General features: G+C 40.9%; 1 protein-coding gene and 1 long non-coding RNA gene across 3 annotated transcripts in view; both read right to left on the bottom strand.

The window, feature by feature from the left end:
- sox5 (SRY-box transcription factor 5) overlaps positions 1 to 15,869 on the bottom strand; it is a 250,688-nt gene that overhangs the window by 106,765 nt on the left and 128,054 nt on the right. The window lies entirely within an intron of this gene.
- On the bottom strand, positions 1,644 to 14,991 carry LOC148152477 (uncharacterized). The gene is made up of 3 exons (XR_015762098.1): positions 6,535 to 14,991; positions 4,432 to 4,534; positions 1,644 to 2,648 (listed from the first exon to the last, which is right to left on the bottom strand). It is a non-coding gene; the product is annotated as an uncharacterized LOC148152477 (long non-coding RNA).

Below are 15,869 nucleotides of genomic sequence, written 5' to 3'. Positions count from 1 at the left end.
ACCAACACACATCTCCCTGACATTTCCTCAAACATTCTTGTTCCGCATCATGCAAATTCTGAGATAAAGACGTCGGACACAATGCGGCAAATCAGCGTTTAGGGACGGTGGCGGTTTGCAGTGCAAGCTCGAGATTACTTTGCAAAAAACGGCATAGTTTGCATTTAAATAGGTGAGGAATGAGCATGCTACCATTTGTCAAATATTGCTTTCCAGGCAAGCTGAGGAGCAAAGCTCTCAAAATCCAGATGTTTTTTCTTTCCTAATTTATTTCAAAACAGAAAAGTTTTTCATTCTAGTGGTGGATGAAAAACTACAAACCTTCATGAAGGTTTGTATTTCAGTTTACAGGTAATAACAGAGCTCAAAAACCCTGTACAAGAAGAATTTTTAAGGTTTTGTCTTGAGTTTTCAGTTGTATCACACCATTTCTGTCCTTCAATGACAGATGGTATAGTTCTGTTCGCAACTTCCTCCCTGACCTGTCTGCTGTATTTCCTAATCTTCACAATGACATGTGTCCACTGATATTCTCCAGCAAACCTCCGAAGTGTAGAGGCTGAAAACTGTAAAATGTTTTTTTTATCTCACTTCATGATTCTATGGGACTTTGTGTCAATCTTTTACATAAATTGCAAACAAAATCCGATAAAATTCAGGTTTGTAATATGGAAAAATGTGAAAAAGTTCAACAGGTATCAATATTTTGCAAGGCACTATGATTTATTTTTTCATCCTGCCACCTGATGTGTGTGGATAAACCAATGGATAAGGAACCAAATTTAGATTAAGGGAAAGCATAAACCGGCCTCTCTTCCTAAGATTTTTCCCGTTACTGTTGCTATGTCTCATTTTATACTTTTGGCAACATCATATAACAGTTTTCCGTAACACAAGCTATGAACTGTCCCCGTCTACCTTGTCTCTGCCTCAGTCTGAGGCCGTGCGCACGTATCAATACCTCGGGAAGCTTTTCTTCTCTCTTTTTCTCTCTCGTCTCTCCAAGGAGAAGAGGAGAGGCCAGCGTGGAGAGGCACAAGCCCCTGTGAAGTGGTTTTATCGTGGGAAGAAGTGTGCAGGGAGAAGAGTCCGTCTGAAGGCTGAGTGGCAGGCAGTGGAAACCATTAAGATAGAGCCGCTATCTCTTGCTGCCAGGGCCCTTTTAATACGAGCAGGGGCTCAGGCCAATGCAATCCACACACACACACACACACACACACACACACACACCCACACACACACACACACACACATACTTGTATTAGGTGAAACGTGAGGACCATTTTTAGCGAGTGACTAGGTGGTTACGCGTGGGGACTCAACTTTCTAAATGAGCTAAAGACTCCATTTTAGGTTTGGATTTTTTTTAGGGACATTGGAACATGAAATATCATCTTTAACATAAAAATTTATAAAGTTTAGAAAATCAAAAATCTGTCAGGTTTTGGGTGCACGTGGGGACTTGTCCTTCACCAACTACCACCAGGTGGCACTGTGTAATTTTTGTGAACACAGTTTGTTAAATATGAGCAATCCTAGTTGTTTTAAGTCAATAAACTGCATTATATTAGATTTGTTTTTGTTTAATGTTATTTTAAGTTCCTGGTAACCTGCTTAAAGCCAACCATCAATATTGGACTGCATTTTCAGGTTGTATGTGAACCATTTTATTACACAATTTCCAGATATACGTAGTACAATTCAACATGGATATACATATATGAAATGGATTCATTGATTTGCATCCATAAACATTAACATACACACTTCCTCTTCTATGAAAGTATGCATACATACTTGGATTACAAAACTTGACTGCAGCTGTCTCAGAACTTCAAAACTGGCAGAAACTTCAAACAGATCCAGATACCAAAAAAGTCAACGCTTACCTTCTTTTGAAAGTCTCTCGTTTTAACGCATCTATGCGATTTTTCACATAGAATTTAACCCCTTGCCATGTCCTGTCCTTGAGGGCCACTGGTGAGGTTTCAATGCACTTCATACAGTCATGGCCAAAAGTTTTGAGAATGATTCAAATGTTAATTTTTACAAAGTCTACTGCTTCAGTTTTTATAATGGCAATTTGCATGTACTCCAGAATGTTATAAAGAGTGATCAGCTTAACAGCAATATTTGATTTTGGGTCCATGGCCTGGAAACTCCCCAGATCTTAATCCCATTGAAAACTTGTGGTCAATCATCAAGAGATGGGTGGACAAACAAAAACCTAGCAATTCTGACAAAATGCAAGCATTGATTGTGCAAGAATGGACTGCTATCAGTCAGGATTTAGTCCAGAAGTTGATTGAGAGCATGCCAGGGAGAATTGCAGAGGTTCTGAAGAAGAGGGGTCAACACTGCAAATACTAACTTGCTGCATTAACTCATTCTGTCAGTAAAAGCTTTTGTTACTCATAATATGATTGCAATTGTATTTCTGTATGTGATGAAAACATCTGACACATGAAAACCAGAGGGCAACAGTTCATGTGAAAATATAATATTTGTGTCATTCTCAAAACTTTTGGCCATGACTGTACACTGGGCTTTCTCAGGAACCTTTCCAGATTCAATACAGTCCATGAGCGTTTTCTCCACCGCCTGAATTTCTTCTTGGCTCCACTTGAGTCTCTTCTTTTGTGGTGGGCCTGAAAAATAATTAGGGGCACATAAGTGTTCTTCAATGAAAAAAGGTTTCAGTCTGTGTGACAGGGCAAGTTATAAAGCTATCACAAAAACATTTTTCAATCACAGCTGTAGTAAAGTATTTAATATTAAAGGGTCAGTTGTCAGCTGTAATAGTTGCCACTGATGAAGCTGACAACTAGTAATGAGTGAAAACATTAATCTCACCAGTCCTTAAAAAAGCATCAGCAGGTACCCTGCCAGCATGCCTAGGTGGGCCCCATGTGGGGGAAAGGAGGGCTGATATATGGGTCCCATATGGGTTTGTCTGCGGGTTCCACAATGGCCCGGCATGGGTTTGCCCATGTAGGGCCCATGTAGGGCCACAGCCCACATGGGCCCTACATGCCCTATATGGTGGTGGCCCACATGGGTTTGCCCATGTATGGCCCATGTGGGCTGTGGCCCTACATGGGCAAACCCATGTGGGGCCATCATGGAACCCGCGGACAAACCCACATGGTCTGCCCTCCTTTTCCCCACATGGGGCCCACCTAGGCATGCTGGCAGAGATGTGAATTATGGCATAAAAACAGAATCCGACGCTGAACAGTGAAAAATGAACACATGATGTGAAACATGATGATTAGGCAGCGCAGCAGGTGATGAGTGAAGATTACTGAGCATCAATAAATGATAAAATAAATCTAGAAACAGAAAAGAAACTAAAGTGGACATAGCAATAAACCAAGAGAGGACAATACTAATCAAAGGAAACTAAATGGAAATGAATGAAGAACAAAATGCAAGAATAAACTAAGAAACTAAAGTAAATACAGAGGAATAAACTGGTATGGCAAGGCCTTTCGAGCAATAATTAATACAGAGGACTGTATGGCAAGAATAAACAGACACTATTTCCAGATAAAAGGTAAAATAATATTGTTGAAGTGCCATGGGTTTGCTGAGACCATATCTAATATTGAGAATAAATATATCTTACAGACCATAACAGTAAATAACTTATCACTTATTTATGTTTTTAATTATATTTGATATATTTATTTCTTCAATATTATTTTTCATGTCAGTGTTAATGTCATGGTGGTGTTCAGTGACTCCATGACACTTTCAGTTTGACTCATTAGGATTTGATGAAGAACCAGATTTGTTCTTTGTAATTTCTGTTCAGTAAAACTATTAATCTATAATCAATAGACAGGTCTATATAAAGAAATAATCCATATTTCTGTCTCATATTTGTGTGGCATTAAAAGGAACTTTTGTTTTTCCACTAAAAGCTCTGGTTTGCACAGTAAATGCCATTTGGGTGAAATTTTATGGATGATGCTCTGATGTCCCATTCTCCTGAAGGCAGCACAGAGCTGCACCACAAGAAACTGACAAACACTGAACAGAAGAAGAGCTATGATTAATGTAGTTACAGTTCTATCCATGTTTTAATGCTGCAGAGTTCAGTTGGTTTGCAAATAGTCCAAAGTTTAAACTGGCATGTTGTTCATCTTTTATCTCCTCATTTTGTGGAATATTTAACAACTAGAAAATGGCACAAAATAATAATATTTTTTCCACTCTGATTGGCTGCTGTTAGGCCTACCGATGTTAACCTGAATGTTCATTGCATTTTTCTTAGACGCCTGTGAAAATAATTTCTATTCCCATGACTTTTTGTTCTCTGGGAAATTATTTCTGATGATAAATACAGAAACAAGCATAAACATCAAAACATCTACAATCATCAGTTAAAAAAAAGTGTGATACTATGATATTTATAGATAAACTTACAATCAGTTCTTGTGAGCTCAGGCACGCTCATGTCCCGTACTTCAGCTGGTGTTGGACCAAGGATGACGGTATCGTCGCTCTCATCGGATGACTGTTTCAACTCCTAAAAATTGACAAGTTTAACAGTAAAATGCCTAAATTAGCTGTTACAACTTAATACAGAGCTACAGAGTCAACTTCAACTTCATGAAGGTATTTAGAAATCCCAAATATGTCACATATTAACAGCATCAAAAGTGTACAGGCTCCATCAGATTACACTGGAGATTCTGCATTTCATGGTGCATAATATGAAAACACAGCACTTAACAGAGGGGGTGGGAGGACAAATAAAGCAAAAGCCTTACTTATATATTTAATACTAACCATGAAGTGATCCACCCAGATCTGTCACAAATACACCAAAAGCTAATATTCTGCTGTGTCCAAATTTGACAGTTAAAAATCAGACACCCACACAGGAGTTAGGTACTGACCGCAGCAAATTACATTTGGACTATGATATCCATTTTCACCTAATCTGACCTATTAACTGTAGGTTAAATGACACAAACTATGCACATTGATTTTATACTTCAACATGCAGGGTTTCCCCCAGAAAACTTGCTAAGCCCGGTGGTCGGGTGCCCAGGTGGTCCACCGTGTTTTTTGTATTAAAAGATGTTAAGTTGACAATAAAAGTAAAAATATCACTGGGTAATTATGTTATGGGAAAACATCATCATTGAACTGCTATATAAACCCACAACTAGTCTTAAAAACAACTAATCAAAAAATACAATTAAAATGAATATCAATTCTGTCCACTTCTGTTAAATCCAAATTAAGTCAGCAGCTCCATTGGGCCCCCAGAGCTTCAGGGGCCCCATAAAAGCTAATATTTTAACACAGACCACCATTTGTTTATTGAGATTATCATTGCTGCTAAATTTGACATAATGGTTTCAGCATACATAAATTAAAAGGCTTTAAATTATTTGACATTTATATGCAAGACAGTGGTTCTTAACCTTTTTTGAGGTACCAAACCCACCAGTTTCATATGCGCATTCACTGAACCCTCCTGCAGTGATAAATAAAATATGATTTCCCCAACTAGAAGAACAACTAAAGGAACAACTAGACTGTTACTAAATAAAATTAGCAAAGCTATAAGAAGTCAATAACAGATGAATGTATAAAGGAAAGCAGTTGAACTGGGTCCTACCAAAACATCTCCCGCTGTCAGAGATGACAACACAAATCTTTATTTCTTTGGATATTTAGAAACAACTGGCATTTGAAATAAAATAACTGCAGGAAAGATGTGTTGAGCCTTTTCTTTGTTTAAGAAAAACCTGACTGTGTACTCTTAAATCAAACATTAACTGATATTGTGTTAGCTTCTTCTAATCTAGGCAATTAAAATCAGGTAAATCCTCTTTCACACCTCCAGGGGCAGATCTACTGGGGTGGCATGGGGAGGCAGTTGCCACCCCATGTTTTTGTTTTTTGACAGATTTCTGCTTGTCCTGCATTGGGATAAAATTATTTTCTGGACACAATGATTTTCTGGACACAATGAGTCACAAAGCGATTAGTCCAATCCAGTAATACAAATCAATTAGTAGCAGTATGAAATACATAAAAATAATTAACTATACTATATTAAGAAATTTTATTTAATCCTCAGTGCTACATGAAGCTCATTTTGAAACAATGCAAGTTAAAAACAGATTAAGTCCAATGTTAGGTCTGTGTAAGCCAAATGTGAGAGTGAGACATATCTATCTATTAGAGGTGTGCCGATCAATCGGCCATCGATCATAATCGGCCGATTTCCGTGAAAAAGTGTATGATCGGTGATCGCCGATCACGGTATTGGCACATCTCTATCTAGATTCATACTTAGATACTGGCATATGCTGCCACCCCTGAAAAAATCCCTGCCCTCCTCTTGTCACCCCATAAATATTTTGCTAGATCCGCCCCTGCACACCTCCCTTCTCTTACCTGTGCGGTTATGCACAGGTTACATTAATTTAGCTGAAACAGTTATGCAAAAACAATTTAAAAGTGGGAAAAACACTGTGGGCTAATGCATCTTTCCCTGAGATAATTCACCTTTTAAACTGGAACAGCCGTCACTCCCATCACTGGATCTGCATCTCTGGTTGGGATTTTCCTGGAAAACCCCCCCCCCCAAACATTCAATGATTATAAATGTGTCAAAGCCCTGAAATTCATTTTAACAAAGCAGATTCACTCTCTTCCCCTCAACTAAAGTTATGATGCTGAAGTTAGTTTCTAATTCACAGCTCTTCCCCAAATATCCCAACCTTTATTATTCTAAAGAGAATGTAGTCTGGTGTAATGTGCCCTGAAGGCCCCCCTCCCAGCAGAATCAACCTTTACCCACAAGGTATCCATTTACTTCAGCCTCGTGTTTTAGATCCTCATGTCTATCGTCTCTCCATTCAAAACACATGCAAAAAAGCAAAAACCCTCTTCAATCACACAAGCAGGGTGACTGAAAATAGTGCATATTTCATTATTTCTGCTTTATGAGGTTTGCAATTTGCTAACTTAGCTTTTTATATTTTGCATTTGAGTTATTTTTTGAGCAGTCATATTTTAATAACATATTTTTTAGGTTATCACTTTTATTTTTCTTGTAAGACTGCACATCAATAAATTGAAAATAAAACATGCATGTTTCTTATTAGCTGTACTAGGCTAATGTAAGCTAGCCATCCAAGTGAAGCACAATTGAAACAGTTTTTACAGATCAACACGTTTAAACAGCATTTAAAAGTATATCTGACCGAGTGATATAATGGATAAAAACTAGGAGTCCATTAAGATAACTATAATCTTACCATTTTTTTTAGCTCATTCCTCGTCATATGTCGCTCCTCATTCCTCGGATGTGTTAGCATGAATCCCCTCCTTCGGTGTGCAGTAGTCAAAAAGGAGCGCTTGATTTTTCCTCCGGCACACGCCGGAGTTTCTGCTTGGTTGCAAAAAGCATTGAGCTGAGGTTGACGGCCCAGCCCTGTGTTAATAACTAATGACACCTTAACTTTGGCGTCACAACTTTCCCGCGCCATCAATTAAGTTTTAAAACTATGAAATTAATAAGTTACATTTTATTATCTCCCACAGTAATGCTTCAGGAGACAAAATTATTCTTTGTAATGGAAATTTTGTAGGTTCAACACCAGTCAATTCTGCAAAGTTTGAGAGCAAGTTATGGAGGAATGTTGAGGGGGGATGGGCATGGGTGAGGTGGGGACGTCAAATCTCAGGAAGTGTGTGAGATGGCAGCCATTACAGAGAGACTGGGGATAGAGGCTATAGCATATCAGAAAAACAAGATGTGGAAAAATAAATATATAAATTAGGAAAGTTGAAAGAAAGTGACTGAAGAAATGTGAGCCAGTCAACCTGTTTGATTAGCATACTGATTTTGTTATTTTCCCACCGTTCTTTATCTTCAACCAAGCATGTTGAGGGGGATGGGCATGGGTGAGGTGGGGACGTCAAATCTCAGGAAGTGTGTGAGATGGCAGCCATTACAGAGAGACTGGGGATAGAGGCTATAGCATATCAGAAAAACAGGATGTGGAAAAATAAATATATAAATTAGGAAAGTTGAAAGAAAGTGAAGAAATGTGAGGTGGTCAACCTGTTTGATTAGCATACTGATTTTTTTTATTCTCCAACCATTCTTTATCTTCAACCAAGCATGTTGAGGGGGGATGGGCATGGGTGAGATGGGGACGTCAAATCTCAGGAAGTGTGTGAGATGGCAGCCATTACAGAGAAACTGGGTAGATGGCTATAGTACATAAGAAAAACTATATGAGGAAATGTGAGCCAGTCAACCTGCTTGAGTTGCATGCGGATTCTTTATTTCTCTTCTCCCACCATTCTTTATTGTCAACCAAGCATTTTCCTTAAAAAGTTCAAACATGCTATACTTTATAGTTCAGCATGTTTCCCTCCAGGCCATGGAGGGAATGTTGAGGGGGGATGGGCATGGGTGAGGTGGGGACGTCAAATTTCAGGATGTGTGTGAGATGGCAGCCATTACAGAGAAATTGGGTGGAGGCCTATTGTAGATAAGGAAAACTATATGTGGATAAATATGTGGATAAGATTATACTATTATACTATTATTATACTACTATATATTACTATTATTATACTACATGTGGATAAATATGTGGATAAGATTTTTATTTCTGTTAAATTTTGTATGGGTAAGTCACTTAAAATGATGGACAACACTGCATAACCTTTACATAAAACAAAGAGCAAATAAAGGATTGTGTTCAGCAGAAAGCTTCTGCACTTAATGCACCTAATACTGTCATTTCTACTAAGCAGGCCTAAACATGACCTGTTTGACTTGACTAATGAACATGGAGTGAAATACTTTCTCTTTAGGAATTATTCAATTAGTTTTAATTCAATTTCCAGACATAGAACTGCTATGTTTACCATTTTATTAAGATTCCTGTTTCTTTCAGTCATACCATTCCCCTAGCACACAATGGGATAGAACAGTACCCCATTCCTAGAACTGTTTGATAGAACGTCAGACTTGTCGCATGAAGAATCAGAATCACTTTTATTGCTATTGCTAGTATACAGGGTCATGTGTTAGGAAATTGCTTTGATATATTGATGCAAAATATGACTAAAAAGTAAAAATATGTATGCATGTGCAGAATAGCAGGTAGATAAAGTGGCAGTGTTATGCAACATTCAATTATCTATTGTTAACAGTCTAATGGCTGAGGTAAAGAAGCTGTTCTTGAGAAGTGTTAGTTGCAATCCAACCTGCACGACCTACATCCCTGAAGTACAGGTCATGTAAATGTTGGAGGTTGCACCCAATCACCTTTTCATCAGTATGCATGATGTGTTGTAATCTAGGTTTGTCCTTGGTTGTGGTTCCATTGTACCCAGTGACAGAGGTGGTGAGGACGGACTTGATGATGGCTGTGTTAAACTGCACCAACACTCAATTGGCAGTTTGAGTTCTCTCAGCTGCCATAGCTAGAACAACTTGTTCTGGGCCTTTATGATAAAGGAGCTGATGGTTGGCTCCCACTTGAAGTCCTGGATGATGGTGATGTCCAGGAAGCAGAATGAGTCCAAATTGGAGATAGAAAGGACTCTGAGAGGGGATGATGGGTCTGTGACTTTCCTAAGTCCATCATTAACTCCACTGTCTTCTGGGTATTGAGCTTGAAGTAGCTGCACCAAGCCACCACCTCTAGTGTGACCCTTTTTTATTTTAGTTTCCAACTCCTTTATCCATGGAGGGTATTCTCTCTGTGTTATGGCCACTCTTCCATCACAAAGGTCCAGAAAACAAAAATGCCAGAGTAGTCCTTCAGGAGAAGGTTTTTGACTCACTCAAAAACAATAAAAAGCACTCACGGAGACTTTTCCTGTGTCAAAGGAGTTTCTTTTACTTATAAAAATAACAAAAAATAATCTCCGAGTTGACTTCAAATAAAACGTTAATTTGCGGTACAAAAACTCTGTTTCACTCCTCACTCCTTCACCCAACAATCAGATCAGCCCCAACAGCTGCTTCTGCCTGTTAATCACTGCAGGAGGAGGGTCTAAGCAAAACAAATAAATACATACATAAATAAATAAATAAATATACAACAATAGAGGTACAATACAACTGGAGGTGGGGCACAATGGCGAGCGCCTGGTGGCCGGGCTTTTACCCACGGAGCCCGGCCGGGCTCAGCCCGAAGAGGAGACGTGGGTCCCCCTTCCAATGGGCTCACCACCTGTCGGAGGGGCCAAAGGGGTCGGGTACAATGTGTAATGGGCGGCGGCCGAAGGAGGGGACCCTGGCGGTCTGATCCTCGGCTGCAGAAGCTGGCTCTTGGGACGTGGAACGTCACTTCTCTGGTGGGGAAGGAACAGGTGCCAGTGTGCGAGGCTGAGAGGTTCTGGGTAGAACCTCTCAGCTTGAAGTAGCTGAGAGGTTACTCGAAAGGGTAGCCTCCTTCCGCCTACGGGTGGGGGTAAGAGTTCTGACTGTTGTATGTGCTTATGGGCCGAACAACAGTTCAGATTACCCACCCTTCTTGGAGTCCTTAGAGGGGGTACTGGAGAGTGCCCCTCCTGGGGACTCCCTTGTTCTGCTGGGGGACTTCAACGCTCACGTGGGCAATGACGGTGAGACCTGGAGGGGCGTGGTTGGGAGGAACGGCCCCCCCAATCTGAACTTGAGTGGTGTTCTGTTATTGGACTTCTGTGCTCGTCACGGATTGTCCATCATGAACACCATGTTAAAGCATAAGGGTGTCCATATGTGCACTTGGCACCAGGACACCCTAGGCCGCAGGTTGGATGATCGATTTTGTCGTCGTTTCATCGGATCTGCGGCCGTATGTCTTGGACACTCGGGTGAAGAGAGGTGCGGAGCTGTCCACTGACCACTACCTGGTGGTGAGTTGGCTCCGGTGGTGGGGGAGGAAGCCGGTCAGATCTGGCAGGCCCAAACGTGTAGTGAGGGTCTGCTGGGAACGTCTGGCGGAGTCCCCTGTGAGACGGAGCTTTAACTCTCATCTCTGGCAGAACTTCGAACACGTTCCGGGGGAGGTAGGGGACATTGAGTCTGAGTGGACCATGTTCCGTGCCTCAATTGCCGAGGCGGCTTATCGGAGCTGTGGCCGCAAAGGTTGTTGGTGCCTGTCGCAGCGGCAACCCTCGAACCCGTTGGTGGACGCCTTCGGTGAGCGATGCTGTCAAGGAGTCCTATCGGGCCTTTTTGGCCTGTGGGACTCCAGAAGCAGCTGATGGGTACTGGCGGGTGAAGTGGCATGTGGCTCAGGTGGTCGCTGAGGCAAAAACTTGGGCATGGGAGGAGTTTGGAGAGGCCATGGAGAAAGACTTCCGTACGGCTTCGAGGCGATTCTGGTCCACCATCCGGCGTCTCAGGAGGGGGAAGCAGTGCAGCACCAACACTGTTTATAGTGGGGGCGGTGTGCTGCTGACCCCGTCCCATCAACTCGGGCCGTGGGCCGTTGGGCGGAATACTTCGAAGACCTCCTCAATCCCACCAACATGCCTTCTGTTGAGGAAGCTGAGCCTGGGGACTCTGGGTCGGGCTCTCCAATCTCTGGGGACGAGGTCGCCGAGGTGGTCAAAAAGCTCCTCGGTGGCAGGGCCCCGGGGGTGGATGAGATCCGCCCGGAGTTCCTTAAGGCTCTGGATGTTGTAGGGTTGTGTTGGCTCACGCGTCTCTGCAATATCGCATGGACATCGGGGGCAGTTCCCCTGGATTGGCAGACTGGGGTGGTGGTCCCCCTGTTCAAAAAGGGGGACTGGAGGGTGTGCTCCAATTACAGAGGGGTCACACTCTTAAGCCTCCCTGGTAAGGTCTATTCAGGGGTTCTGGAGAGGAGGGTCCGTCGGATAGTCGAACCACGGATTCAGGAAGAGCAGTGTGGTTTTCGTCCTGGTCGTGGAACACTGGACCAGCTCTACACCCTCAGTAGGGTCCTGGAGGGTTCTCTGTTGCCACTGATCAGAGGCAAACAATCTACATAAGTTACTTTTAATGGTTTTGATAACCTCATCAGAATAATGTTTCTGGTTGTCGGCAGCAGTGATACTGAACCAAAGAGGTGAAATTTTATCCTGTAAACCTCAAGAGGTTTACTAATGTCCCCTTCTGGCCACCACAGAAACCTCAGAAAGTCCCTGTCCTTTTCATCAACATAAACTTGATAAAACATTGCCTCAATGTCTGCCATAACAGTGATTGCTTCTTGGCGAAACCTTAACAGTACCCCAATCAGGGTGTTTGTTAAATCAGGACCTTGGAGATGTTTCTTGTTCAGAGAGGTTCCTTGAAATGAGGATGTGCAGTCAAACACCACCCTCAGTATGTTCTTTCGCTTATGGTAAACGCCATGATGCGGAATGTGCCAGACATGTCCATTCTCCCTAGTGACTTTGGTGCTGCTTGGCTGAAATATGTGGAATTTAGAGCCAAATGAATGGCAATGGCTTGCTATATTGTGTGGGCATGGGGAAGTCACCTTCCAGTGTAAACTTGTTGAGCTTTAAAGCAAGTAAGACCAATTTTTCTGGTATCTGCCTCAGTATCATCTTGATTAGATCAAGGGAGTCAGAAATGGAACTTTCAAAGGAAAAAAACAGACTTCTTGTTCTGATAGGGTGTGCATTTATGTCATCATATGACCAAATAGTATCATTTGGCATACCACATGGATCACTCATTGTTTGGTATAAATCAGTCTTTCTTTAAGAAAGTTATAGATTTTCCAAATTTATGGTATGAAGCTCAAAGTTAAGGCCTGGCCATGCCCCTTTAACATCCACAAAAACAAAAAAAAAATTGATAATCATTACTCCCCAACACCTTAATGCAGTGGTTCTTAATCTTTTTTGAGGTACCAAATCCATCAAATTCATATGCGCACTCGCTGAACCCTTATGTAGTGATAAACAAAATTATTTTTTTCAAAATTCAAGACATAGGGGGTGACCCAATTAGAGTCTATTTGGGTCACCCCAAGATCACTAAGTCTTCTTCAAAGGTAGAGTCTCTGATAACAGTTCTTCAAAATATAGTCAGTGTTTTCAGTTGAGCTGACTGTCCAGGAACGACCCAAGGTATTTAAAATTTGCCACAATTTCAACAGGTTGACCATCGAGAGAAACTGGATCCACTTTAAGGTCTTGTTTAGATCAAATAATTAGCTCTACATTCTTAAGAGAATGAAAAATTAATAATAAATAAAGACTTTGCAGTATTCTGATTTAGTAATGTAATCCTTCTAGTGCAGGCTCCCAATCTGCCTCTGCGCGAAAGAACGCACACCTTTAATATGTCCTGAGACGCAGGCGGAGTGTCAGGGTCAGACATTGTTAATGATCACACAATCCCTTCACTTTCAAATAAGTTCATCCATAAACATCCTTTTTTGTTGCAATTCTTTTCCAAAATCCACAACTTTGCTTTCTGTGGCGATTGATTGTTTCTCTGCAGCGCAGCTGCACTTTCATTCATAAACTCAATCAGCTGATTTTACTCACTGCCCGCTGGCTGCTTTCTTTGTTCTTCTGTGAGTGATCGGCTGGATCCCACAACTTTGTGCTTTTCTTCAAGTCGTCGGTGAAGGTTTTTGTACTTGTTATGGCCACTCTTGCATCACAAAGGTCCAGAAAACAAAAATACCAGAGTAGTCCCTCAGGAGGAGGTTTTCGACTCATTCAAAAACAATAAAAAGCACTTGGGGAGACTTTTCCTGTTTCAAAGGAGTTTCTTTTGCTTATAAAAATAACAAAAAATAATCTCTGAGTTGACTTAAAATAAAACGTTAATTTGCGGTACAAAAACAATTTCACTCCTCACTCCTTCACCCAATAATCAGATCAGCTCCAACAGCTGCTTCTGCCTGTTAATCACTGCAGGAGGCTGACTGAGTAATTATGTTACCACCCCCATGCCACTAGAGGCAGTAGCAACCCCGAAAAGAATTTGGTACAGAATTTGGTAAAAACTGTGAGCTTTGCTGAAGTAAGAAAAGACACAAGTTCAAATTCATGCTGAGAAGTGGAGCTTCTTCAATCAGTGCGGCAGAGGCTCCACTGAACCCCTGAGACCGACTGATCAAACCCCTGGGGTTCGAATGAACTCACGTTAAGAACCACTGCCTTAATGTCATATTGACCAAATTTGAAGATAGCTCAGAATCTGTAGGAGTTTGTTGAAGTTCGACATGTATGAAAAGTCAAAAATGCCAAAAAATTTGACCCAAAATGGCAACATTTCCTCCAAAAGGCTTTTTTTCTTGTTTCAGTGGGTCCTACCGATGTACCAAATTTCAGCTCTTTACTATTTGCCAGTTAACTTGAGTTTCAATAGTGTGTGTGCGCTTAGCTTCTCAAAGCTAAGAGCGCAGCTTTGAGCTAAGCTGCTTATTTAATATTTATAATAATAAATAATAAATTTATTTATTACAATAAATTTATTATTATTTATTGTAATAAATTTTATTTAATTTATTGCAATAAATTAAATAAAAAAGTAAATACTGGTAAACTTCACTTTAAATTGCAATAAAATAAATTAAATGAAAAATACTCCATTAATCCCACAATGTAAAAAAATAAGTTAAAAATATTACATTTTTACAGTTAAAGTTTAATTTCACCGATAAATTGCAAAACCTCTGACCGACCAATAGAGGGAGCTAGAGAGTGAGCAGATGGTGACGCACTGTTCCGGAACACCTAGCCTAATGGGGACTGCAATAATCTGTGTGACCACTAGGGGCGGTTCCCTTATACACACACACACATTTTGTCTTGGAATGGAATTCGTGGGGACTTCCTGGAAAACTTCACCAGGCATGTTTATACACCATTTTCTACTTGAAAATGGGGTTGTGCCGGTGGGGACCTCAAATTTGGTCCCCACGTGTCATCAGGTCCCCACGTGTATGCACAGAGTCAGGCTGAAGTCCCCACGCGGCAGGTAAAACAAGTACACACACACACACACACACACACACGCACACACGCACACGCACACACACGTAGAGACACACCTTCTCTTCTTTGGTGTGTCAAGTGACATGAAGTGACATGGATGTGGACATGTGTGTGTTCGTTTTACACTTACAACCAAGTCTGTCTCTTTATCTCTGTCTGTTTTGCAATCCCCTCCCTTCTCTCCCCAAAGCCATCAATCTCTGCATAGGCTGGAAAACTGAGCAGGTAAACGGGGAGGTGGACAGCTGGAGACAAGATGACAGGACAAAACAAATTGTTTTACCCCACTTTTAGCAAGGTATAGTGAGGCGAGTAAAGTACGATAACTTGGCCAGAAGATTTATCGCTTAGGAAGAAGCAGAAGGTTAAACCCGACGTCTTGCTTTTAGGTTTTATTTATACATATGCTTTGCTCTCAAATATTCAAAATGTATTGGCATGATTACAACCAGACATTACAGTTTTCACACTTAAGCAACTCTGAAGGCGAGTGGAATATGCTAGAATTCATAAAATGGTCTGATAAATTTTATGCCAGTAAAACTGATTCTTTTATTTTTTATATTTTTTTTGCATCTTAAAAGTCCTTGAAAGGACAAAGAACATCACATCTCCTATTAAAAACAAATACTTATCATTAAGAACTACATAAATATTAAAACTAAATATTACGTTTTTAAATTTCATGGTTGTGCTACAATAGGTAGGTGCCTTGATTTTGGTGCAACAAAAGCAAATGTCAGGTTTGTTTACCCACCTCAAAACAGAGGCACAAACAAACCAACCACCTCACAAGGTTGCCAGTCGTTGACTCGTAACTTCATTTCAAAACAAACATTTTAATATTCTTTTCAAGCTGAAGTAAACAATTCCTGGCAAACTGTCCAACA

Source organism: Poecilia mexicana, unplaced genomic scaffold (genome assembly GCF_051168715.1).
Source record: "Poecilia mexicana isolate PSO_F unplaced genomic scaffold, ASM5116871v1 scaffold_23, whole genome shotgun sequence".
NCBI lineage: Eukaryota > Metazoa > Chordata > Actinopteri > Cyprinodontiformes > Poeciliidae > Poecilia > Poecilia mexicana.
This window is presented reverse-complemented; position numbering and strand designations above follow the sequence as displayed.